General features: G+C 38.5%; 1 long non-coding RNA gene and 1 pseudogene across 2 annotated transcripts in view; one reads left to right on the plus strand and one right to left on the minus strand.

The window, feature by feature from the left end:
• Positions 1 to 23972, plus strand: part of LOC125397891 (large ribosomal subunit protein uL1 pseudogene) — a 37405-nt pseudogene extending 13433 nt beyond the window's left edge. The window contains exons 2-3 of the transcript XR_014998265.2: positions 19757 to 19912; positions 22599 to 23972. The product of XR_014998265.2 is annotated as a large ribosomal subunit protein uL1 pseudogene (transcript). The remainder of the gene's footprint in view (positions 1 to 19756; positions 19913 to 22598) is intronic.
• On the minus strand, positions 12885 to 19499 carry LOC146890742 (uncharacterized). Its single transcript, XR_014998266.1, has 3 exons — positions 19275 to 19499; positions 18887 to 19046; positions 12885 to 14161 (listed from the first exon to the last, which is right to left on the minus strand). It is a non-coding gene; the product is annotated as an uncharacterized LOC146890742 (long non-coding RNA).
• Positions 23973 to 25191: the final 1219 nt, after the last annotated feature.

A 25191-nucleotide genomic window follows, 5' to 3' on the forward strand; every position in this document is an offset into this window, starting at 1 on the left:
TTGGAATCTATCACAGAAGTAAAATTTAAAAATCAGGTGACTCTTGGAATGTTAACTTTTCACAAGGTCTTGCTGTCACTTAAGGAAAGATTGATTATGATGTGGTTAGTTCTCCTCCTAGCCACCAGTGCCATAGAAACCTAAAGTAGCTGTACTTCGAATTACTTGGAAATTAAAAAGAATTTTTCAGAAACTGTTGTTGCTTTTCTCTTTCTTTAGGTTCTTTTTAAAATAAATTTAAAATCAAATAATTGTCTTGAAGTCATTAAATTGTCAGATATTAGATGGCAACGTTCATATATTTATTCTTTAAATATTTATTTGTTATACCCAATAAACCCTGACTCCATGTTGTGACTTTTCTTCAAATAGAATGAAGTTGAATGAAACTTAACTAAACTTCTTAAGTAACTTGATTTCACAAAGAGATAGAAAATTATAGTAATGATGGGCATGAACTATGAGTTAGTGATAGACAAACATGCAGAGAGCATAGTGATGTGGCAAGGACAGAATGGACAGTTCCTCCAGGATGACAGGGCACAGATTTAGCCAAAGGTCTATGGGGACTGCTTTGGAAAGGAGATGCTTGATTTAGGATCTGATGGTATGGGACTAGCTAGATAGGTGATCAAAAGTGCAGAAATGGTTGAATGAAGAATGGGCTTCTTGAAGTTGTTTGAGATGCCATTCCTTCAGGTGCAACAGAATCCAGCATGAGTCAAGCTGGGTCTGTGAGCCTTCCATCCAGACTCTGGGGGATGTCACTTTTGATATATGATTTTTCAACACTTCTCCTTCCTGAAAGCCTTATTGCTAAAACCTATGTGAATAATTAGCTTGATTTCCCCATCTCTCTGCTTTCTCTTTGTATGTTCTTGTATTTTTTCTTTCTAGGTTTAGTATTAAAATACCCACAAACTATGCCATTTTCCCATATACACAGCCTGACATTTATGTACCCCATCTTGCTTCCCTTGCTTCTGTCTCACCAGCCTCACGTCTCACCCCTAATCTAGCTGCTGAATTTTGGAAGGTATCAATATAGACTTTTATTTTTCCATGACTTCTTTCTATTAAATTTCTACATATGCTATCCTCAGTGTGCAGTCATCTCAAGTCCCCATAACACATCTTCATGGAATAACTTTACTTAATAGTCAGCATTGTCTCAGTTATCATTTAACTCAGGAGTGTGCCTTGAGCCACCACAGTACCTCCTACACTGAGACTGTTGCATATGTCCTGCAGATTAGGTTGTGTTTTGAGGAAAAAGATTGGTAGTATGCCTTACATCTTACCTAGCATTTTATAGCATTGCTGGTGTGTGACAGATACCTATAAATGTTTTGTCTAATGCATGAATGAATGATTTGTGTCTGTTCCTGAGTTGTGCACAACTCTGGCTCATAGGTAGTAGTCTCATCATGTAGGCTTGTTTTACAATGTGTTCTTTCTTCCTCACTATCCAACAGATCAATTTAGCAAACGAACTCGAAGAACCATTTGAGTCTTTCATTCTTAGAGAAGGACTTAGGAATTGACTTGCTCTAGTTATGTGCATGCCTCCAGTTATAGATTTGTTTCCTTCCACATGTAAGACTTTAAATTTCCAGCATTATATTAGAATATTTAGTGTGCCATTTTAATTTGCATGTAACTTGTGTTCCAACAACATCTTTACTCTGCTCATTTGGTTGATTTATGAGTTTATAGCCCATAACTGCGATAACTGGCTATCAGTAATTAAACCTTTGAATGGTCGTCTGTCTTACAAACAGAGTTGTTCTCAGTTCTATACAGGAGTAAAGCGGAACAAAGTCAGATAGCTGAGACAATGAGAAGGCGGACTTTTTTTTCTGTAGTTAGAAAGCATAGTAGTAAGTAGAAAAGAACCTTCTGAGACCATTTTGGGAAAACATAGAATATTAAATTTCAAAATTAGTCAAATGCCTGAGTGTTTAGAGCCAAACCCAGAGATCCCAGGAAAATCCTGGTGTGTGCAGAACAAGAGCTGCTGAACAGTCTTCAGGGAAGTAGGCAGCCTGCAGTTTTCACCGGCCTCAGACCTTAGGAAGAAGCACTCTGCTGTAATGCATTATGTATGGTCTCTCCAAAAGCTACTGGGCTTCCTGAGGCTTGTGCTGCTCACCGCCAACCTGCTCTAGAGAGCACTGAGTGACAGATACTGTAAACATCCTACACTCTCAGCTGTGAAAAGTAAGAAAGCTGGGAGAAGGCTGTTTACTCTCTCTGCCTTGGAAATCAACTAAAGAGAAATGAATTTTAGATGACCTGTGTCTTATAACTAATCTTATCCCTGATCTGTTATGAGATCAACTCTAAGAGGTAAAAGGGTGAACTAACTCATTCATGGTAAGAAATGCATGATACTTTGTGAGATCGGTTATTTTTTAACTCTTTAAGAAGAACAGGTAAGGTGGTGTGTCCCTATAATGCCAATACTCAGGAGGCTGAGACTGTTGGATAGTGATTTAACACGAGATTGGGCTACTATGTCAGATTCTGGGCTGGCCTGGGGTTAGCTGGCATATATCAAAAAAACAAACAAACAAACAACTTATCTTATAAAAATTACTATATAATCATAAAGATGAAATAATAGTTAACCGGTATTCATTTCATGGATTGCTATGGTAGTCTACTCTATGAAAGCAATAAAACACTAAATGCCTGCACATTAGCCCACCAATCTTTCATTAACTTGGCTTACATTTTATACACTGAATTTATGTTTTTATGATGTCTGGAACTTGTTACTTTATCAGGGATCAGAGGCAGTATAGATCCTCATAGAGAAAGAATAGTATGATAAACAATATGACTAAAGCCTGGTATTTAAAGACAATACTTTTCCAGATAAAGCAGAATTGTGGGGTACAGTTGGAGAACATATAAGAAGAGAATTAATCAATCTATAGAACTAACTTCCAGGTTCAATTTTAACCTGAAAAATAGCAACCTGATTCTTTTTCCAGTAAGTCATTTAACTTCATATAGAATTTAGACGTCTCCAAAATGTGAATCTTTTGCTTTAGGCATCCTGGCAAGCATCTGCCACTGAACTACATCCCAAACCCAAGTTTTGCTTTTGTTCTAATCAATATCAAAAATGCCTTTTTAGAGATAATGTAAATAAAGTGTGTTCTTATACAGTAAGCTCTTAAAAGTTTAAAATACTTAATGCTTATATTAAATTTTATTTGTCCATATTTGTTTACATATATAACTTTGGTATACTAGCATACTTCAGTCATTTAAACTAAAAGACATTCTGTCACCTTAAATATATTAGAATATTTTATTTCCCCTGATCCCTAAATGTAGCATATAAGAAGACAATAAGAAGCATTTCTTCGTGTGGGTTTAGTAAAAATGTATTTAAATACAGTGACTTCAGCATGAGAGTTCAAAGAAGAATTTAGACAAACTAGTCTTGAATCAGTTACAGACATTGTTGAAGTACTAGCTAAGCAACTCAGCTTGGATGAGTCTTTAACCTTTCTAGGTCTGCCTTTAGGAGTAAACCATTTTCTTCCTCTTATGTTCTCATTGTAACAGCACTGAATGTAACATGGCGCTTGTATGAGTAAGCATGCTTAGAGGTCAATGGGGATTTTTTATGTGTTATATATACATGTCACATGTATTTGCTGAAAAGATATTGTCAACCAGTTATATAAAAATTGTATTAAATTTAGTGTATGTAATATAAATGCAAGTTTCATTGTAACTGTATAAGTAAATGTAATTACTTTGAACCTTTGTTTTCAAATTTGTAGCTTTATTGTCACATATGTGTATATTCTTTTAAAAATGCTTTAAACACTTTAAAAGAATAAACTACGAATAAAGGTAATGTTTTATTGGAAAAATAAAATAAACTTTAATGAACAACTTATTGTAAGACTGTTGTTTAAAACTCAATAAAAACAAGTGCTTTGCATATTTCGTTCATCTATCAATTATCTCTTTGTCTTGTTTTAAATGAGTAAGTCTTTAATCCATTAATTGTATGTCTAGAGGCAATCTATTTCTACAAAACTAGTTTGACTTAAATTTCTCAATTTGAGTATATTCAAACTCTTCATTTTGAAATCATAAATAGGTTAATTACAGTATCTGTAACTCTGGCATTGATTAATATAAACAAGACTGGGGGTGAGGGGGTGGCATGTTTCTGCACTACATGGAAAGGTAAAGATAGAACAGATTGGCTCGCCTAGCCATGTGGAGGCTCTCAGCTCCTGGAGGTGTGAAAGAAGCCACTGCTAGCTAGCTCCTGCCTGTGATACCTTGAGGGGTTTCCATAGCCATCTAAAATAAGTATCATTAGGTCTTTGATAATGACTTAGTTAGTGGGTGAAGGTTTTCCACCAAGCCTGATGTTTAATCTCTAAAAACAACATATTGGAAGAAGGGAACCAACTTCCACAAGCTCTTCTGAACTTCATTTGCATATCAATGTGCACATACACATACTGAATAATAAATGTAATAAAAATTTAAATTAGCCCACCATCTAATGTTGGACTTTTGAAATTTAAAATTTCATTAAAATGTAAAATTTCTTAAAAGGCAGGGATACAAATAGACTGTCCATTTAGTGTTATTTTAATTTTTAGAGTGATTATTGTAGCTGAAATTTTTCTGGGGAGGAGAATGATTTATGAATTTTTAAAATTATCTTAGTTTTCATTAAGGAAATATTTCTTCAGTGTCAAATAGCACTTTAATTTTTTTTAATCCTATATTTAACCAAAAGAAAAAAGTCTTGACCCTTTTATAGATCAAATCCCAGGTGTTATCAGGCTTCACAGAGCACTTCTCATCTGGGGACTGTGCATCTCTATGTATAGGTCATTGGATATTACAGTAGCTGAACAATGCCACTTAATGCTTTGTACAGTACCACTCAGCAATAGACCATCTCAGCCCAGATCATAGCAAACCCAAGATACACAACCTCACAGATAATCTAATTCCAGAAGAATTGAAACTACTCATTCTATCTTAGTGTACCCCTGGGACACTATGGGCCTGGAAAAGATACGTGTGATCTGGGTCATCTAAAAATAATCAAAATTAAAGATGAAAAATTCTCTGAGTAGATTGTATGCCTTTAGATATTAGACTCCAAATATCCTACTATGTTGAGTTTTTTCAAAGACTTTATCAGTAAAGTTTTGTTAGTTTTGTTTGAGTTAAAACTTTAATTTTTAATAGTGACCTCAGTTTCCTTGAGAGAGGGAAAAGACAGATTCTGTTTATAAAGGAGTGAATTCCTGATGTGTTAGTTTCCATGATATAGAAATTCAATGTATAACTTTTTAACAAGTTTACTAAGAGAATAAAAGAAATTTAAACTTTAACTGTGTTTCTTTTTTTTTTTAAACTTTACTTTTATGTATGAGTGCTCTGCATGTACACCTGCGTGCCGGAAGAGGACATCAGATCCCGTTGTAGATGGTCGTGAGCCACCATGTGGGTGCTGGGAATTGAACTCAGGACATCTAGAAGAGCAGCCAGTGCTCTTAACCACTGAGCCATCTCTCCAGCCCTTAACTCTGTTTCTGAAAGTGTTATTTGGCCCAGAGTGGAAATTCTATTTTAAATTCCAAGGTTTATGGGGGTAAACCCAGATATTTGTGTAGTATGATCATGCTTATCACTTGAGAGTCTGACAACATTCAGGACTTGGTGGCAATGTCATTAAGTTCTTAAAAAATCTATGAGTTTGCTAAGCAGTGTTAAAAAGCTTTCAACACTAGGCACAGACACCTCTTTCAAAGTGCCTGCAGTGGATGACAAGGAAACTCTTCTGAACACAGTAGGGCATCTGTTCATAGAGTTTGTGACAGCGAATGGAAGCTATATAAACTCAAGCCATACCAAATCCCAACCCCAAACATGGAGCTTAGTAAGTTGTTGGTTTTTTTTCCCCCTACATGTGTATGTAATACCTGGTAAGTCAGCCGCAACTTCATTGTAGGCCACACATTAAAGAATAATTGGTCTTGATAGAAGGGAAAAAGGATACAGAGTAGATAAGGAAGTGGGGTGGTTGCATGGGTCTGGCAAGGCTTGGAGGAGGTAAATAAGGTCAAATATGCAATGCTCAAAGAACTAATAAAATTACTTTCAACCTCATTTAATTTTTAAACAATTTTAATGTAGTTGCAAGCCAGTCATGTATATGTGTAAAAATACCATGCCTCTGTTAAGACATGGTTAGTTGCATTGCAGTCGGCAGTTATGCTGGGCTGCACCATTCCAATCCACTCCATCACTTTAAACTTTGCTGAGCCATGGCAACTACCACATTGATAATATGCACTGCACAGTAAGTGCCACAAGTATCTGCTGTTGACCCCATCTCGGCTTCTGGAATGTAATGTCTCCTATGATTGTTGGTGACTATGGTGACTGTTAATGCTATAGTAGAAGCCAGGCTTGTTTCTTATCATTGACTTGACATTAAAATTCTAAATCCTGGAGCTAGCAAGATGGCTAATGCTGGCAAAGCATTTCCTTCACAAATATAAGGGCCTGTGTTCAAATCCCTAGAACTTAAGTAAAGCCAAGTACAGTAGTGGGTATCTGTAATTCCAGTGTTCCCGTGGTAAAATGGGAAGCATAGACAAGGCAGCAGTGAACAAGAGACCCTGTCTCAAGATAGAAGGTGAAGACTGCCTGTCAAGGTTGTCCTCTAAAGTGAGCAGACATGCACCTACTTACACATACGTGCACTCACACCACACATGAATCTAATCAGATTCTGGTGAGGACGGGTAGATACTGATCAGATAGTTATAGGGACGGGAACCTCAATTCTTGTCCTTGGCCAAAGCGCCAAGTTGATATTCTTGAAGAATCTTACATGGTTTACTGTAGCATATATTTAGCAAAAAGCATAGAAGCTGTCTTCACCAGATCAGAATCTTCCTGAAGGCAGAAATCTACATGTATTTGAAAATTTAAAGTTCAATATTGATTACTCAGAAATACATCGTTATATGAATATACCACCATCCCTGAATCTTAGTGTCTAGTAGTTTCTAATTTGGGGATAATATAGTGTCCCTATTAGCATTCTTATTCTCAGTGATCAGGGTGTAGAATATTGTATAAGCTTTAATAGGGCAAGTGACAACTAACATACTGAAGAGTGAAATGTTTTTAATAGGTCAAATGTGGAATATCTATATGATTTGGAAATGGAAAACTTGCAAGTGTTAGGAGATTTTTAAACTACAATAAAGAGCCATATAGGCGTAGATGGGTATACTACATACTGGGATAAAATATGAAGACAAATAAGAACTTTGAATACTTAAAGAGAAAATGAGCAGTTCTGTGACTCTTGCCACAATACAGACTTTAACAAATACATAAAATAATAATTCACAAAAGAAGACATTCACATAACTCTTAAAATATTTAACTGTCCACAAGATAAGTTGTGCAGTGCTCAGGGCAATATCTCTTGACGGAAGGTTACACCTTTAAGAGACAGTTCATTGGCTTCTCATAACCACATAAAGTTTAAAATCTGTGTTGATGTGACATCTGAATTGCATTAAAAATATAATTGGACTGTGCCAGTGGAGTCCACAATCCTATTGATCAACTATTTGGCATGTTTATCCTTGAACATATGATTGCCACTGTATTCGTTAGACTTCTTTTTTTTTTCTGGTAGGGGCATCAAACCTGGGGCTTCACACACAAGGGAAGCAAGCTATATCTCTAGCCCAGCCATGTACTATTTTTGGAATAATATTTGAAGGAAGTGAAATTAGCCTGAGATTTTCTTATCTAAACCCGTATAAATTACTATATTGTAATGTAAAGGGATTGGTCCCTTTCCCTTTGGCCTTCCATAGCAGCTAGGAGCCCTTTAGTGTATATCTACCCACCCTCAAAGCAGAAACAGTAGACTGCAGTTGTCTTTTTCCTTTTTGATTTTTCCAGACAGGGTTTCTCTGTAGCTTTGGAGCCTGTTCAGTAACTCCCTCTGTAGATCAGGCTGGCCTCAAACTCACAGAGATCTGCCTGCCTCTGTCTCCCAAGTGCTGGGATTAAAAGTATGCACCAACCACCACCTGGCGTAGTTGTCTTTCTTAATACTGTAAACTTTCTTATAAAATATTTACATATACAAAAAAACAAACCCAAAGTAACCAAACTCTATACAAATTTATGAACTTACACAGTTAGAAATGACTTTTAAAATTGAAGCTGTAGAACTTCATATTATATTTCATAACTTTCAGTATTGTATATATTTTGTGGACTTAACCACCACCAAAAACAAAAAGTCCATAAAACTAGAGGAACTATTATTAGCTCTATATCCTCATTCATAATTTGTGTCATTACTTGTATTTAGTACTTCCTCATTCCCTTATATTTAGTTTTTCTTATTTTGCTTTCAGTGTTTTCTTTGTAGTTTTATTTGTGTGTATTGATTTTAATTTTTCTTTTATTTTTAATTTCATATGAATAAACAGAATTTTTTCATACAGTATATTCTGCTTATGGTTTTCCTTCCTCCAGATCTTCCCAGATCCCCTGGCTGTGGTTGTCTTTATTGATATGGTCATGAGTAGACATTGCTGAGAGATAAAATAATCTAAAAAGTGATGGTGCAGCAGGTCATTTTCAGCTGCTAATTCCTTGGCAGTGTCATGTTTTCCCCTTCCTTGGTGTCAGGGACGGGGAGCGGGCATCCTGAGAGATAATTATAGAACAGGGAGTGGGAATAACAGTGAAACAATATCTCTTCAAGACTGTATTAAATTGCAATCATGTTCAGTGATTCACAATACTCAACTTGTATGGAGATTAAATAGCTTTTCACAATCACAACAAAATAGCTATAAACCTCATAAAACCCGGTAATCTAGAAATCAAACTACAATTCAGGGTAGCTCATATGGCTCCTAACACTGGCATTGCCTTTCTATTCTAGAAACCAGCCACAATTACTTCATTTTATTTCTAATCATTACATGAAAATGACCCATATTAATGAGGGTATGTTATGCTGTGATAATGTGTATTTTGCATAATGTTCAAATCTACTTTCTCATGAAAATAAAATCAGCACTTTTGATCTATATCAAATTTATATAGATCATCAAGATGTTAAGAACGTAACCAATTACAATTGTCATTTACTTATATCCTGTTTGCCTGGAAATGATCTTCAAAGACCACGTAAAAGTAGGAATTTAATATGATAGCAGCTCTCCTTGTGCTCAGTTGGTTCTGCATCTTCACTTCTGTGTGCGCATGTCACATATTACAAATTTGAATGTTGTCATAGTTAATATTGTTTGTGAACTTGACTTCAGGGCATGGCTGTAAGGGACTTTCTAGATCAGGTTAATTGAGGCTGGAAAAGCCTCCAACTCTAAGAGGTACTATTCCAGATGCTGAGGTCATAGACTAGATAAAAGGTTGAAAGAGGCCTGGGGAACCACATTCACCTCCCTCTGCTTCCTGACAGCATAACATGAGCAGCTGCCTCATGCTCCAGCCATACCCTCAGACTGCACCAAAATAAAGCCCTCCAACCTTAGAATACTTTCGTCAATATTTTGTTTTAGTAACAGAAAAGTAACTAATATAAAAGTTTTTTTTTCCTAGAACACTAAATGTCAGGCAACAGCAGGATGAGTTACCCACATTGTAAAAAACACTCAGTGTGGCTCACTGGAAAACTCGAGATGGTCTGCTCTGTGGATGTGCTGAGACTTAGCAGCCAAGAATATACCTGCCAAGCTGAACATAGATGTGACACACTATTCCATACTGCTTTATGTTGCTGTGATAAACAATGACCAAGAGCAACTTTGGGAGGGCAGGGTTTATTTCAGCTTACACTTCAGGGTCACAATCTATAACTGAGGGCAGAAACAGAAAACATAGAGGAATGTTACTGACTCATGCACAGTCTTAGACAGCACAGACTCTCCTGTCTAGGGTAGTACCAGTCCACAGTGGGCAGGCCCTCCAACATCAATCATCAGTCAAGACAATCTGAAGACATGGGCATGGGCCAATCTGATCTAGGCAATTCTTCAATTGATCTTCCCTCTTCCTAGGTGACTCTAGGTTGTGTCACAATAAAAACCAGGGCATGAAAATCAGAACAAAAAGCATTACAATAAATTATTCTTTTGTGATCTTCCAGCTATCCATTTGACATTTTTATGACCAGTAGGTTTAAATACTAAACAGTAGTATTTTCTACTGTTTAGAAAGGTAGCTATGCTAGTGCAACCTGCCTGCAGGGGAGTTGCTGTTACCCAGATTTACAGCCATACAAGGCTAGTAGCCTTGAAGCCTTTATAGAAGGCTGAGCTCTGATCCAGATGGGTTGAACTTTGGAACAAAAGCCCAGAGCAGTTACCCAACAGTTAGGTGGCCAGTGCCTCTTCCACTGGAGAAGAGTCAGCAGGTTAAGGGAAAGGCACCTAAAGCTGTTTTCTCTGGGCTTGAGAAAAAGTGAAAGTGCTGTTTTAAGGCCCAAGAAGGACCACACATAAAGGGAGTTTTGAGCCCTGCAGTTTTGTTAATTGTGAGCCCCCTGCTCTCTCTGTAAGGCACCTCCTGCTTCCGCCATGCACTGCCAACCCATCCTTTCTTTCCTTGAACCTGCATGGCTGCTGCTGCAGTGTAACTAACACAAGGAAAGAGGCTCCAGTTACTACATTATGAGATCAAGGCTCGCCAGACGGCCGTCCAGTCAGATGCATTTGTCACTACCAGTTATAATGCCTATTTGCTTCACTTCTCCTTTCTGGATATAATGGAAACAGACTCAGTTGAGGAATGGACACAGGTTTCCTCGTCTCTGTCCCTCAACTGTCTCTTACTGTACTCTCAAGAGGCTTGTGAAAGGGATTGGAATCATAGAATGAAAATGACAAATAGACACTGTTTCTATTGTCAACCTCCAAAGTTCCAGGAACAGACCGAAAGTTCAGTCTAGGTCTATGGAAATATTAGTGGTGCCAAAAGGCCAGCAGCCAAGATTCGTCTCTTTGTGGAGGAACTAGAAAGCTAGAAAAAAACTTTAAATGCTTGGCAAGGATGCAAGAGTCGTATGAAAAGAGTGAGAAAGAGGGAAGGCCTCTGAATTAGATTTATGAGCTTCTGAAAGAAAGTTTTCTCATGAGCCTGGGCCGTTAAGTGTTAGCTGGCTGAAATTTTAATACCAGGGGATATTTATTTATAAGATGCCGCTAATATGGTATAGACAATATAAACCTGAAGTCACTTGGGATCCTTTAGAGAGGCAGCCAATACTACTGGTTAAAAAAAATGTTTATAATGACAAATATGGAAGGCTATTCTGTTATTCAGAATGTCAATTGCATGACATCTTTTTGAAACTTTCTTTTTTTTTTGAGATTGTAATATAATTACATCATTTTCTCCTTCCCCTTCCTCCCTCTAAACCCTTCCATATACCTACCTTGCTGCTTTCTTTATAATTTATAGCTTCTTTTTTCATTTGTTGTTATATACATATATATGTATAGGTGCACATATATAAGAATGCATATATGCATGTATTCTTCAATGCACAAGTACATCCTGATCAGTCTGTACGATGTTACTTGCTTCTGTGTCTTCAGGGCTGACCATTAGGAATTGGAAAACCAGCTGGAGAGCTGGTTGGAATGTTGGTGTGCTCTTCCCTGGGGAGACTATTTCTCCCATTCTTGGTATTCCTTGATTTTCTGTAGTTTTGTGAACCATATGTCACTGTATGACTTTTTTTCAATAAATTTTGTAATTTATTGAGAACATCATAATTGACCTTTCACAATTTTATGTTTTGGAAAGTTTAAATTGGAAACCCCTGTTTTCTCATTTTTTTAAATATTTCAAGTAGCATAGAAAGAAAACCAAATTATAAAATGAATTGAAATTGATGCTAAAAGTTGAAAATGTTTGTATACACTGCAATGTAAAAATTTAAAATAGGTGATTGAAAGTCACTAAGGCAAATACTTGGGTTTTAATGTAGTGATCAAATTATAAGACATATAAATAACTCACATGACTAGTTAGTAATTTCCTTTTTCACAAATAGTTGTAGTTTATCAGAAATAAATTCATTGCCGTATTTCTTCTAGAGAGTATCTAAATGATTTTACCAGACATTCACCTGTAATGATAGAAAATAAACAGTAGAGGGCACTTTGGTTCTCTAACAAAATTGTTACAAAATCTTTTGTAAATCAGCAAAATAGAGGATACAGTTTGGACAACATGGTAGGCTTAAAGAAAGATATAAAACAAGACTCTTCACTTGCTATAGCCAAAGCAAACATAGCTCAGGCTAGCTGAAGTATCTTTCTTTAGTCAGGCCTATAAGAAAATTGGCTGACCTGTGGAAGAGAAAGCAAAACTATTCTAAGGACTACAAATTGAGGTTCCATCATTTCAAAAATATTTCATTTAAAAAAACAAAAACCCACATTCAGTTCAAAATTGCCTGACATACTAAATGTTTCTGACTTAAATCAGTAAGCTCAAGCATGTTAGTGGTGGTGTACACCTTTAGTCCCAATACTCAGGAGGCAGAGGCAGGTGGATCTTTGTGAACTGGAAGACCAGCCTGGTCTACAGAGTGAGTTCCAGAACAGCCAAGTTCCAGAACACCCAAGGCTACACAGAGAAACCCGATCTCTAAAAACAAACAATAGCAAAATAAATAAATATAAAATAAAAACCAAAACAAACATAAAATCAGCAAACTCATTAGTTGCTGTGATAAAACAGTAGCCAAAAACAATTTGGGGATGAAAGTGTTTATTGGCTCATAAGTTATAGTCCATCATCAAGGGAAGTCAAAGAAGGAACTCCAGACAGGAGTTGGAAGCAGAATCTAAGGGAAGGATGCTGCTTGCTGGTTTGCTCCTCTGGCTAACTACCTTTCTATTTAATACAACCTCGTCCCAACTGCCTAGGGATGCCACCACCCACATTAGGCTGACCTCTTTTGTGTCACTTAGCCATCATGAAAATGCCCACACAGACATGCCCACACACCAAACTGATAAAGCCAATTCCCTTTTGTATGTATTTTAAGATTCCCTCTTTGTATGTATGCCTAGGTTTGTGTGACGGTGACAAAAACTAATCATGACATTCATATTATTCAGAATTTGAAGACATAATTTGTATGTTCTAGCTGCATAAGAAGTAATGGTAAGTAACAGAGTACATTTCTTCTATTTTGGTTTGACACTCTTAATGTTTGGCCTGAATTTAGAAATGTTCATTTTCCTCTAGAATCATTCTTTATTATCACCTTTGTCATTTTAGTCATAAATCATTATTTTATTGCACAGGAACTTCCTTGTACCACCTACAAATATATTCTAAAGTTATGTACACACCAGCAATATTATATGGGCTCATGGGATTGCATTTATATATTTATGCATATACATGTAACAACAGTAAAGAGTCTGGACTAGCTGAAGACATGCACAGGCTTGCCCAGGGTTTTGCAGTGTCAGGTGGGTAGGTGCTGTTATGGTGAGCACATATATGATGGAGAAATGGAAGAGAAAGAGAAGAGCAGTTCATGTGTTGTGGACAGATGCAGAACTGAAGAAGCGAAGGCAGTAAGGAGCAGGCTGATGTGGGTGACTTGCTTGCCGTGCAGGGCCAGGGTGACATCTGGGCATGGGTTACTGCCAAGGGCCATGTCTGGGTCCTTGGCCCTATAGTTGCCAGGGTCTGTGCTGATGTCTGTAGCTCCTGATGGTTATCTAAGGCCGTGCCAATGCCAGAAATCTGGGCCACCCACCTGGAGCCATATTGGTATCTGAAGGCCATGCTGCCACTGGGGCCATATTGATCAGGGTAGCTTTGTGCTGCCACCAGGGCTATGGAGATGTCCAGGCACAAGCTGCTGCCAGGGCCATGTCTGCATTTGCAGTCCTGCTGGAGCTGGAGTCTATGTTGGTGTCCATGTCCATGTTACCACAGGGGCCCATCGGAACCAATCTAGATGCTACTCAACCAAAGAATGGTGCATTTACCCAATAAAGTCTACTCAGTGGTAAAAAATAATGACATCTTGAAATTTGCAGGCAAATGGAAGAATCTAGAAGGAAAAAAAAAACATACTGAATGAGGTAACCCAGACACAGAAAGATAAATATAATAATGTACTCATTCATAAGTGACTTTTAGACATAAAGCAAAGAAAAACCAGCCTATAATTCGCAACAAAGAGGACCCTAAGAGAGACATACATGGATCTAAATAAGAAAGAGAAAAAGAAATTGGGAGCATGGGGTTCATGGAAGAGAGAAGAAGAGGAGGAAGCAGGAGAAGCAAAGAAAAATGTATAGCCCAATAAAAACAAAAATGAAAAAGTCACTATCATGTGAGGGTCAAAATGTGGAAAAAAATGATGGAGAAGTAAGTTTTTTTTTTGCTTTGTTAATTTGCAGGGGAAGTTCTTTAGGAGGGGTTTCTGTAGGATTGAGGGACAGATATGGAAGGACTAGGAGGTGAGTGGGATTGGGGTGTTTGATGTGAAATTTTCAAAGAATCACTAAAGAATTGTTATTAAAATAGTAATTAAAGAGAAAAGCCATGAATTTAAAGGGGAGAGAGAACAGAGAGGAGATATGGGAGGGGCTGGAAGAAGGAGAAGCAAGGTTGAAATGATGTAATTGTATTTTAACTCAAAAGTTAAAGTTAAGCAGGGAGGGGATCAGAGAAAAATGTAGAGCTCAATAATAATCAATTTTAAAAAGTTAAACATGAAAATGTGAGAGAAAACTTGACAAAGAAGATAATATACAATTAAATCTAAATTATATTGTTCCATGTATAATTGACCTTGGGAAAATCACTACATTTTTTTGGACCTCAGTTTTAACATTTTATAAATGAAGTTCTGTATTTATTACCAACTCCACAATGTCATCCATTCTTACTCTGTGTATTATTCTATGAGATTTAATGATCTGTGCCCTACTTCTCAGCAGATTTATCAAGACTTATTTTAGTAAGTTGAAAGATCCACTTGAGTTTTGAAAAAAAAAAAGAGAGATGGAACTATTGCTAAAATGTACATTTTACTCAAAATGAGCATCCACTTCAGGAGGCCTGAGGACCTTCAGAAATCAGTCAGTAGATTCCACAAACCACATGTCAAGAATTAGCAAGAGAGATTTAAATTACACAATTACTACATCTCTGGGGGCAGAGTACAAAACGTCTATGTGATATGCTTAGGTCAGTGTGAGCAATAAGCTGTAAGACACAAAAGAACATTTCCAAATCCACTAAAAACTTTGTTATGCAATTCCATAATAATCTGCCAATTTTCCAATTGATAGTTAGTTAGTTATAACTAATATATAGCCAATAGATAGTTATCTACAGCCTTGCACTTACACCCTTTCCTATGTGAAGTACTTCAATAGTTTGAGTTGCTGCTGACCCACTGATGAGACACAGGAACTCCTACAGAGCTGGCAGACTAGAGAACTTCGTTTGCTGTCACCCCACATCTGAGTCCAGTGCTGAGGGCTCTATCTACTTCCATTATATTCCTTAGTGAAGAAAATGATTTACCACTAATGTTACCTAAGGCTAGTCCTGTCTGAAGACACTTACTACTGCTGAGTAATCAAACTAAAACAGCAAACTAGCAAAAAGACCGGACACCAAGATATATTAAGAACTTAGTAAAAATGAAAAAAGAAATCTGTATTCATAGATATTCTCTAAGATGCTTGCATATATCTTGTATCAACAGTCTTATTTGCTTTTGGTAAGAGAGGTAGAAGTGAGATATAAGCATTTGTTCGTTCTTATAAGAAGTACTTTGACTAAAGTTCAGACCAGGACCAGAAATAAGACAAGATAAAAACAATTGTAGAAATGCATTGAATATTAGTTTCTTGAACCTACTGAACCATCAATATTTAGTCAATGTAAGAGCTGAAATTGATCATTCCAACTCTGTCGAACACAGCCCCCATATTTTGTTGAGCACCTCACTATCTGGCCCACACCACATATTAACCTCCTTTCTATCTATTATCTGCCTTACATCCATGATCAATGGACAGCTGAACATTCTTCAAATCTTAGAGTCTTTGTGATGTAATATATCCCCAAACCAAAAAGACCTTTCCCATCACTCTACCTGGGGAAACCTTGTGTGACCCAAACCCTTAGCCTCTAAACCACCTTCTCTGTTAAAGCTTTGGTTAACTTCTGCCTACTTCCTTCAAGCCAAAGTCACCACTCCTCACTTCGAACCATATGCATGATGCTCACCATAGCTTATATTCTTCTTTCCCACAGTACTGTGCATTCCTAGAAGGCTGGACTAATTCCTTTTATATCCCCAGCTCCTAGCACAATGTTGGCACATAGTAAGAAATAGATCAACATTTCTTGAAACATGTAAAGGAGAGATTCTAGCTGACAGGCTTTTGTGATAGTCTAGTCTTCTTAAACTCAGAAAGTGGAACTATGGTTGAAATGTAAAATCATTAATACGCAATATATTCAATTAGCTTACTTATTAAATATAGAACAAGAGATAATAAGAACTAAAGGTGATTATAGCCACATTTCCTAGCTAAAAAGACTAAGAAACTCTATAGGATATAATAAACATGGGAAGAACAGAAGAAAAAATACATGAATCTGCTTTGGTCTTTTAAAACTGATAGGCAGATGATTTCCATTGACAGAAGTTAGCAAACAGTAAAAGTAAAATAGTAAAAGTCTATAGCTTTCAGAAATGCTATAGACTATAAGGACATGGCAGTAGAAAGTACAGAGTGGAGGTTGTTGAATATATACTAAAGAGAAGTGTGACAATCACTAGGCAGGATACTACTCTGTATAAAAAGGAAAGGGCTGCTGAGAAGGAAGTGAAGGGATCTGAGAAGAAATAAATGCCATGCTCCAAGAACATGGGATGTTATAGGATCTCAGAAAGAAGACCAAAATTGTATAAGGTTGAGTACAAACTGAAGAAGGGTCATGGAGCCCTCATCATACTGACCCCCACAAATGCAGCTTCACCAGATGATGGAACAGAATGCAAAAGAGCCACGGAGGAGGGTAAAGATGGTGAGGGTGGTTGCTCCTAGAGTAGCAGTTGTAACAGGCATGGGCAGTGTTGCCCTAAGTTCTGTGACTTGTCACCTCTACCATCTTATAATTGAGAGTTACTGTAGTCAAGCTCCATCTGAAGCTTCTACTGCTCAGAGCTACTAGGTTTTGCTTCTCTAAGAAATTAATAATGTAATCTATGGGGTTGGAGATACAGCTTAGTGACAGATCACTTGCTGATGTGTTCCATGTCCTGAGATCATTGCTGCAGAGAAAGAGAGAGAGAGAGAGAAAGAGAATGAACTCTCAATTTCCCCAGCCAAGACTACAAGACTATACAAGATACTACTAGTATACTAGGTCCCCCCACCCTCTCTGGTATTTCAAGATGTTGTTTCTCTGTAGCCCTGGATGTCCTAAAATTTGCTTTGTAGACCAGGCTGGCCTCGAACTCAGTGAGATCCGCCTACCTCTGCCTCCCAAGTGCTGGGATTAGAGGCATATCCCACCACCACCCCAACCATCTTTGTTCCCTTTTAAAACATGTCACAGTTCTTATGAATTGACTATTCTGTGTTGTGTTTTGGTTTTCCTACAAAGAGAAACCAAGAAGATCTTTATCTTTAGAAAATTCCTTCCAAAGAGACACAGACACAGACTATCACTAAAGCTAATAAAAATTATATATGCCTACTGCTCCAGCTGGGGTCAGGGTCTGACTATGACCCTTCACACTTAACGTCATTATTTCACATGTGGCTTTCTCCTCCTGTCAACAAAGATCATGGGCTGTTGTTTAGTGCAGCAAAGGGAAGCTTGATATGTCTCTATCCTTGCAGTTAAAGACATTTTATTGTGTCATCTGCTATTTATGACCAAAGAGATCTATGCATTTTAGGTCATGACCATGAAAGCTCATGACTCTTTTTAGCTAGTGACACTTCCATCTTGGTGAACTTATTCCATTAAATTTATCACTAAAGGCTGGTGTGTTTTGATTTGGTAGTAGTCAATTATGTCATTTTAAATATAGCCTCTGAAACAGTGTGGGGAAACACAATTAAAATCCAATTCAATGTAAGGCTTTAGCAGAGATCAAATGTCCTAACTAAATAAGATACCCAGGGTCATTTCACTCTGCCAGCGACTTCCTAGAAATTACAGTTGATAAACTTATGCAATTGAGGTGAGTCCTTCGCTGGGGAAGTCATAGGAAACTCAGGGAAAACCTCAAGAGGAGCCAGAGGAACTGGGGACAGACTTGGCTCCCAGTAATCACACATGAGGCACTCCTGCCAAAAAACCTGCCGAAAAAAACTATGTGAAACTTGTTAGGATAGGTTACCTGTGGGTCTTTTATACTGCCTGTGTACATGTTAGTATCTCCCTGCTAAAACTTAAGCTGCTGGAAGAAGGAATTTTTCTTTGTTTCTTCTACCTTAGCCCAAGCACCTACAACAGTATTTGGCACATTACCCGACCCACAGTTTTGTTACCCGAGTGAGTGATTTTTCTCAGAATTCTCATCTTCTACAAGTTTAACCTTTTCCTGCTTGTAAAACCTCTCTTTAAAGCTTCCTCTTGTTGTTGCCATTTTCCCCTATGCAGAACACCTCCCTCTGCCCCCACATCATGTGCTTGTAATGCAACTCCCTGACTTCCAGAGGGTACCGTTCATTCACTGCTGCCCTGCTCAGAGAAGAGGGTCTTCCATGCACCCTTAGGAAGTAACCCTTACCTCAGGAAGTAAGCAGGAGAAAATGTGCACACAGCCTCTTGCTCTTGGTTGTTTATGGTTCATCCAACTTTATATACTGTCAGGATTTACCCAAACTTTGTGGATAATGTCCATCTGCTCTCCCTCTTGACAAAACAATCACCATGGCTACGGTCTTGTTCTGAAAGAAGTAAGAAGTAAAGCCATACATTTAATATTCCATGACTTGTCCCCAAAGCATTGCCTGGTGAACTCCTAATGGCCCCAAAGTACCACAACAGATATGCCAGAGGAAAGGAACTTCAAGTTCCTTTTTTGTTGTTGTTGTTGTTTGGTTTTTTGTTGTTGTTGTTTTGTTTTGTTCTTTGTACACAGAAAGACCCCTGTTGGTGGCCTCAGAGACCCTTACCTGAATCTCCTGGTACATGGGGACAGGGTTGGGTCCAGCTCTTTCAAGTTCATTAATCTCCATCTGAGCTTCTTCCAGACAGGGATGGAACATACAGAGATCTTTGTGCTTTATCAGTGAGAGGCACTAAAGAAAAATACTGTGGGTGAAGGTGTTACTTTCAAAAAGTCACTGCAGCTCCAAATGCGGTCAAGTGCAAGTTCTGGTCACATAATGGATCAATGAAGGAGGCTCATGATCTGTTCACAGGGACAGAATGTCTTAAACCCTTTGTCTAAGTGTGTACTATAGTGAAGCTGTTTGTGAGTTTCTATAAATATCTTAATCTTTCATTTCGTTGCTTTCATCTGCTAAATTATCGGCAATGGTGGCTAATGTGTCAGTTAACACGGTAGATCTCAAATGAGAGTAATGTGAATCTGCATAAAATAATATATTTTACACAATAATAATCATGGCTTCTTTTTCTACCCCAAACTCAGTAAGTATTACTCACCTTTGAAGTTCTGAAAAGGAAGCCTGTTGTGTAAAGAAAATGAAAATGAATATCTTCCTCTAATGGTGGACTGCAAGAGAAGCCGGGTCCCAACAGAAGAACTCACTAATATGAGCAAATTAAGTAATTGAGAAGTCAGCAGGTAAAATATCCAGACTAGGGACTAACTCTTGGTAGATGATGCTCCCCTTTTCAACCCAGACAAAGCTCTGAGCTAACCCACAGGGATTTGGCCAGAAGGCACCTCCAGCAGCTGTTCTCAAGGAGAAGGCCTATGTCAGCACCATTCATATCAAGTACACTCAGAACATTTGTGTCAGCAGCATAAGTGCTGGCATGTCAGCATCTCTACACTCCCTAAAATGTGGCCACTTTAATTAGACTAAAACCCCGGAATAGTTCCTTGATAGCTCAACCTGGAAGTAATGGCTTCCTAAGGGAGACATCCCTGCCCTACCCTGGAGAAATTTCTAATATTTGTCTTCAAAAAGCCAATCCCTCATGGTGTGTTCCCTCTAGGAGAGGATTCTCAAAAAGCAATAACTTTATCCCCTGAATCAAGTGGAATATTTATAGTGAACTGGAATCAATAATTTGTCTGGACACCTGCAGACTTTTGTGCTCTGCTGCACCAACTTCAGCAGTATGCTCTATGTTCATCCTCGAGCAGACTGCCTTGTTTCTCTGCTCCATTTAAATGGGGGAGAGAACATTTCCACAGAAAGGGCCAGTTGAATGGCAGACTGCCAGCACGGAATCCAGGGGATGCTGGCTTGAGCAGGTCCCTGAGGGAACAGCAAGTTTCTCTGAAGGCAGAGATCAGTGAGCACCCAAAAGTTAAAGAACATTTTCATAACTCTCTCCTACACCCCCTAAAGTGCTGAGTCTGTTTGGACCATTCCTTAGTTTAAAAAAATTCTTCCTCCACCATCTCTCTTTCTCAGGGCTTAGTTAGGCTGAAGGACGATATAAAGACAGAACAGCCCAAGTTAATTCTTGAAAACCTCAAAAGATTTTCTTGTGTAGGGGTGGGATGACAATGTATATGTGGAAGAACTGTGTTCAGTTAAGTTTGGAAGATAAAGAATTATTTGGAGGCCTTCCTGTGGGGATCAGGATGCTAGGAAGAAATATCAGAGGAGAGCTAAAGCTAAGCTAAGATTTTTGAAGTAGAAATCAATGATTTCTTTACGATGATGACATCCAGATAGTCACTTCCAACAAGGCAGAATTGGTACCTTCATGGAAGTTCCTGTCCGACAAGTTCCTGAGTTCCTTACCTCTCAGTATCTCCCAGGGCCCCATTTGAAAGGAGCATACTTTATATCATGAAGCAAAATGCATGTTCTGGAATGCTTGTATAGATGTGCATGTATACATCACATGTGCACACACACACAGGAGAGAGGGAGGGAGGGAGGGAGGGAGGGAGGGAGGGAGGGAGGGAGGGAGAAAGGGAGGGAGGGAGGGACTAAGAAAGACAGATTTTTAAAGCATACTTTTTCTTCTCTTGTTTAATTGTATCTTGATAAAGGGTCTCAATGCATATCCCAAAATGGCCCTTTGGGGGTTTCTTCTTTCTTCATGGTCTGTTGGGTAATGGGCCACAAGGGCAGAGTGCAGAAGCAACAAGTGGGGACGTTGTCCTGCCTGTGGTACAACAAATATAGCCTTCCAGGACCCTGCCTTAGTAATACAGCTCAATCTTATTCAAGAGTGAGGACAGACATACAGGGTTAGGGCAGTGTCTCGGGCACAAACTAATCTGCAGGCTCCTATCATACGGTTCCTAGTACAAATCTTAGTTGTCACGTGTAGAAGCATGAGCCTATCATAAAGCTCCTAGCACAATATCTAACATGGGCAGCAGGGGATGCATCTGCAGGGAACTGTGTCAAGGGTCATTCTTGAGATAAGTCAGGCATCCAGGCCTAGAAACATTCTACAGATAAGGTCAGGGATAAAGCAGGGAGCCTCTACTGGGGGTGGGGGGAGCAAGAAGTCCTCCATGTTGCACCAAGCTCAGAGAGAGCTGATGAAGAAGGAGACTTAAAAGAAATCCTACACTAGCTCAAAATTGAGAATAATAGATGGTTATTTATTTAGGGATAGACTCACAGATCAGAATCCTATGCTGGAACGGAGATCAGAAACCAAATCCCACAGCCGGAAAAGAGGCTGGACGCATACTTTACATCAGCATAACTAGTATAAGAGGCCATACCTCAGTGGTTAAAGGCTATTGGCTGTATGATTTCCTACAACAGAGCTGCCAGGCCATTGTAGACTCCAACCTCTGATCAGTAGCACCTCCCAACAGCCCTGACCTTAATAGTCTCCTGCCTCAGTTTACCCACTGCTAGGATTACAGCTTTGCATCATTTTGCTTCATTGAAGGACTCATGTTTGTTGCAGTAATTTTATGGGGTAGTCTACATGTGTGATAATGGTTACTGTAATGATTTATGCCAAGTCAGAGTTCTTAACTCTTAACTGCAAAGACTTCTCACCAGGGTCTTGATAGAGACCCAAAAAGAGAAATGCAATATTTAGTGTGGGACCCGTATGCCCAACCAATAGCTCTCACAATCCTACTAGCTCTTACAAAAAGGATAAAAGAGGTTTTCTTTAGTGCTACCAGTATCTCTTCCACATTTTAAAGACACACTTTCAGAGATATCTTTCTGGAAAAGCCAGAGTTCTGGATAGGAGGACCTGGATAGGATATATTAGGTGTCATGTGTTACTTTGTTAACACAGAAAAATAAATTTTACTTGAGCTGCATCTTTTTGAAGGCTCACAAATTGCTTTACTGCTGTCACTACAGAGCCGCTCTTCAATCACTTTGAAGAATTATAAAGGACACACAAAAAAAATCTCTGAAAATGAAATAAGGAAAATGCTTCTCCTTCCCAACAGAAAGAAAAAGGAGTGCCTCGGGAAATTACAGACTGCTGATTGAATATGAGCTCCAGAGCAAAGGATCAAATCAGCTGTTGCAGTGCCTCATGAACAATAAAAAGTGTGCTTTTATTTTGGAGAGCATCATATTAATTAGGATGATGAAGAGAATTGTTGTATTTTGAAGCATTTTTTTTTTTTTAGCTCCGATAGGGTTATAAGTCTATTGCACTGAATAAGTATCATGGTGCTATAGACGCGGGTCTAGCTTTATCTCCTCCAGAAACACCCCATACAATTCTGAGTAATCACATTTTCATTTGCTGGATTCTTAGACTTACTACTTGTCTATGACCCTTGAGATCTGAGGAGCTCAAAGCTGGGGTTCAAATCCCAAGGATATTTGTATCTATAGTCAGTGCCACTTAAGAGCAGCTGTTTGACTCATGGGGGTCCCCACCTGCTGTTACCTGTGTTTTAATACAGGCTGTTGAAATGGCAATGCTCATATCTGGATCATAAAATCCTATTCCCTTATCTTCCTTGTCCATAACAAATTACTATAGTTTAGATAATTTATTCAAACTTAGTTGACCAAATTCTCTCCAGGACAGCACATGAAAAGATGGAGGGTTCTTTTCCAGTTTTTGTGGTTTGAGCAGCCATGAGTAGCAAAATCTTTCATGACATTCTTTACTAGACAGTGCTGAAAGTCCTGCACAGCGACCAGAGCAAGCGCCACAAGTTTCTGGAAATGATGGCTTTGCAGATCTGCCTGGAGAACTATGACCCACAGAAGGACAAACATTTCTGGACTGCCATCAGGTTTCAGTACACTCCTTGCCCCAAGTTCTCTGTGTTCCAGGGGCCACCAGCTCCGTGATGAAGCCAAGGCGGTGGGTATCCCCCACACGGATATTGAAGTGCTGAAGCAGTTTAATAAGAAAAAGATGTTGGTCAAAAAACTGGCCAAGAAGTATAATGCCTTTTTGACCTCTGAGTCTCTAGTCAAGCAGATTCCATGTTTCCTGGGCCCAGACCTGAATAAGGCTGGCAAGTTCCCTTCCCATCATGAAAACATGGTGGTCGCAGTTGAGGTGAAGTCAATGATCAAGTTCCAGGTGAAGAAGGTGCTGTACTTGGTCATTGTTGTTGGGTACATGAAGATGGCTGATAATAATCTGGTCTACAACATTCTTCTGGCTGTCAATTTCTTGGTGTCCTCGCTCAAGAAGAACTAACACAATGGGCAAGCCCCATCATCTGTACTAGTATGTTTTAATAAACCTTGCCTTGATTAGGAGTAGGGTGTTTTTGAGCTCCATTATAGCCTAGGTAAAGAAAGACAGAGAGAGGGGGGGGGAGGGAGGGAGGGAGGGGAGGGGAGGAAAGGGAAGGGAAGGGAAGGGAAGGGAAGGGAAGGGAAGGGAAGGGAAGGGAAGGGAAGGGAAGGGAAGGGAAGGGAAGAGAAGGGAAGAAGGAAAAGACAGAGGGCACCTAAAGATGGGAAATTGTCAATCTAGAGACACCAAAAGAGACTTTTACATTGTTAAAGAATGGAATGGAAGGAATGAGTGAGTAGTGCTCTCCTTGCAGTTTTTAGGACTACCAGGAGCCTGCAACCCTGGATAATGACATATTTCCAATTTCTTCTCTTTGAGATAACCCTATACTACTACTTAGAGTCAACCAGATGCCTCAAAAACCTGTAAGGACCAGGCTTATGTATCATATTAGGGTCCCTAGCCAAGCTCTGATTTCAAAAAGTGACAAGTTGAGGGAGTTACTTTTGCTGATTGCCACTGTATTTCTTCTATGAGATTGTATGAGATTGGGTTGTCAGAATGGTGTCAGCACACTGATGTAGGAAGCTCTACATACCTTCTACATAACATGTTGGGTCCTTGTCCAGCATGTTACTAGTGGTAACAATGTAACCTTGCTTTGTCAAATGAAACTCTTCTATAACTAATATAAATATTATATAAATGATGTGGGATTGCCTTCTGTATTCTATGAATATGTTTTATTACTATTGGCTATTAAAGAAGCTGTTTCTGACAGTGGCTTAGTAGAGTAAAGCCAGCTGGGAAATACAAGCAAAGATATAAAGTAGGCAGAGTCAGGGAGACACCATGTAGCTGCCAAAGAAGAAAGATGCCAGTCGCCAGTCAGAGCCTTACCTATAGGTCACAGCCTCGTGGTGATACATAGATTAATAAATTAATTAAGATATAAGAGTTAGCTAAAAATATGCAGAAGCTATTGGCAAACAGTATTGTAATTAATATAGCTTTTGTATCATTATTTGGGTCTAGGCAGCTAGGAAACAAACAAGAAGTCTCTGCCTACATATAAATACTTGTATAAACATATATATACATATAAACATATATGTTTATATATACATGTTATATAAACATATATAACATGTAATAATATATGATATGGTCATCTCATAAACATCTATGATATAAATTTAAATTTATTAGGTTCCATTTGATAAATTATTTAATATA

The sequence above is a fragment of the Myodes glareolus genome, chromosome 18 (assembly GCF_982192425.1).
Source record: "Myodes glareolus chromosome 18, mMyoGla1.1, whole genome shotgun sequence".
In the NCBI taxonomy this organism is placed as follows: domain Eukaryota; kingdom Metazoa; phylum Chordata; class Mammalia; order Rodentia; family Cricetidae; genus Myodes; species Myodes glareolus.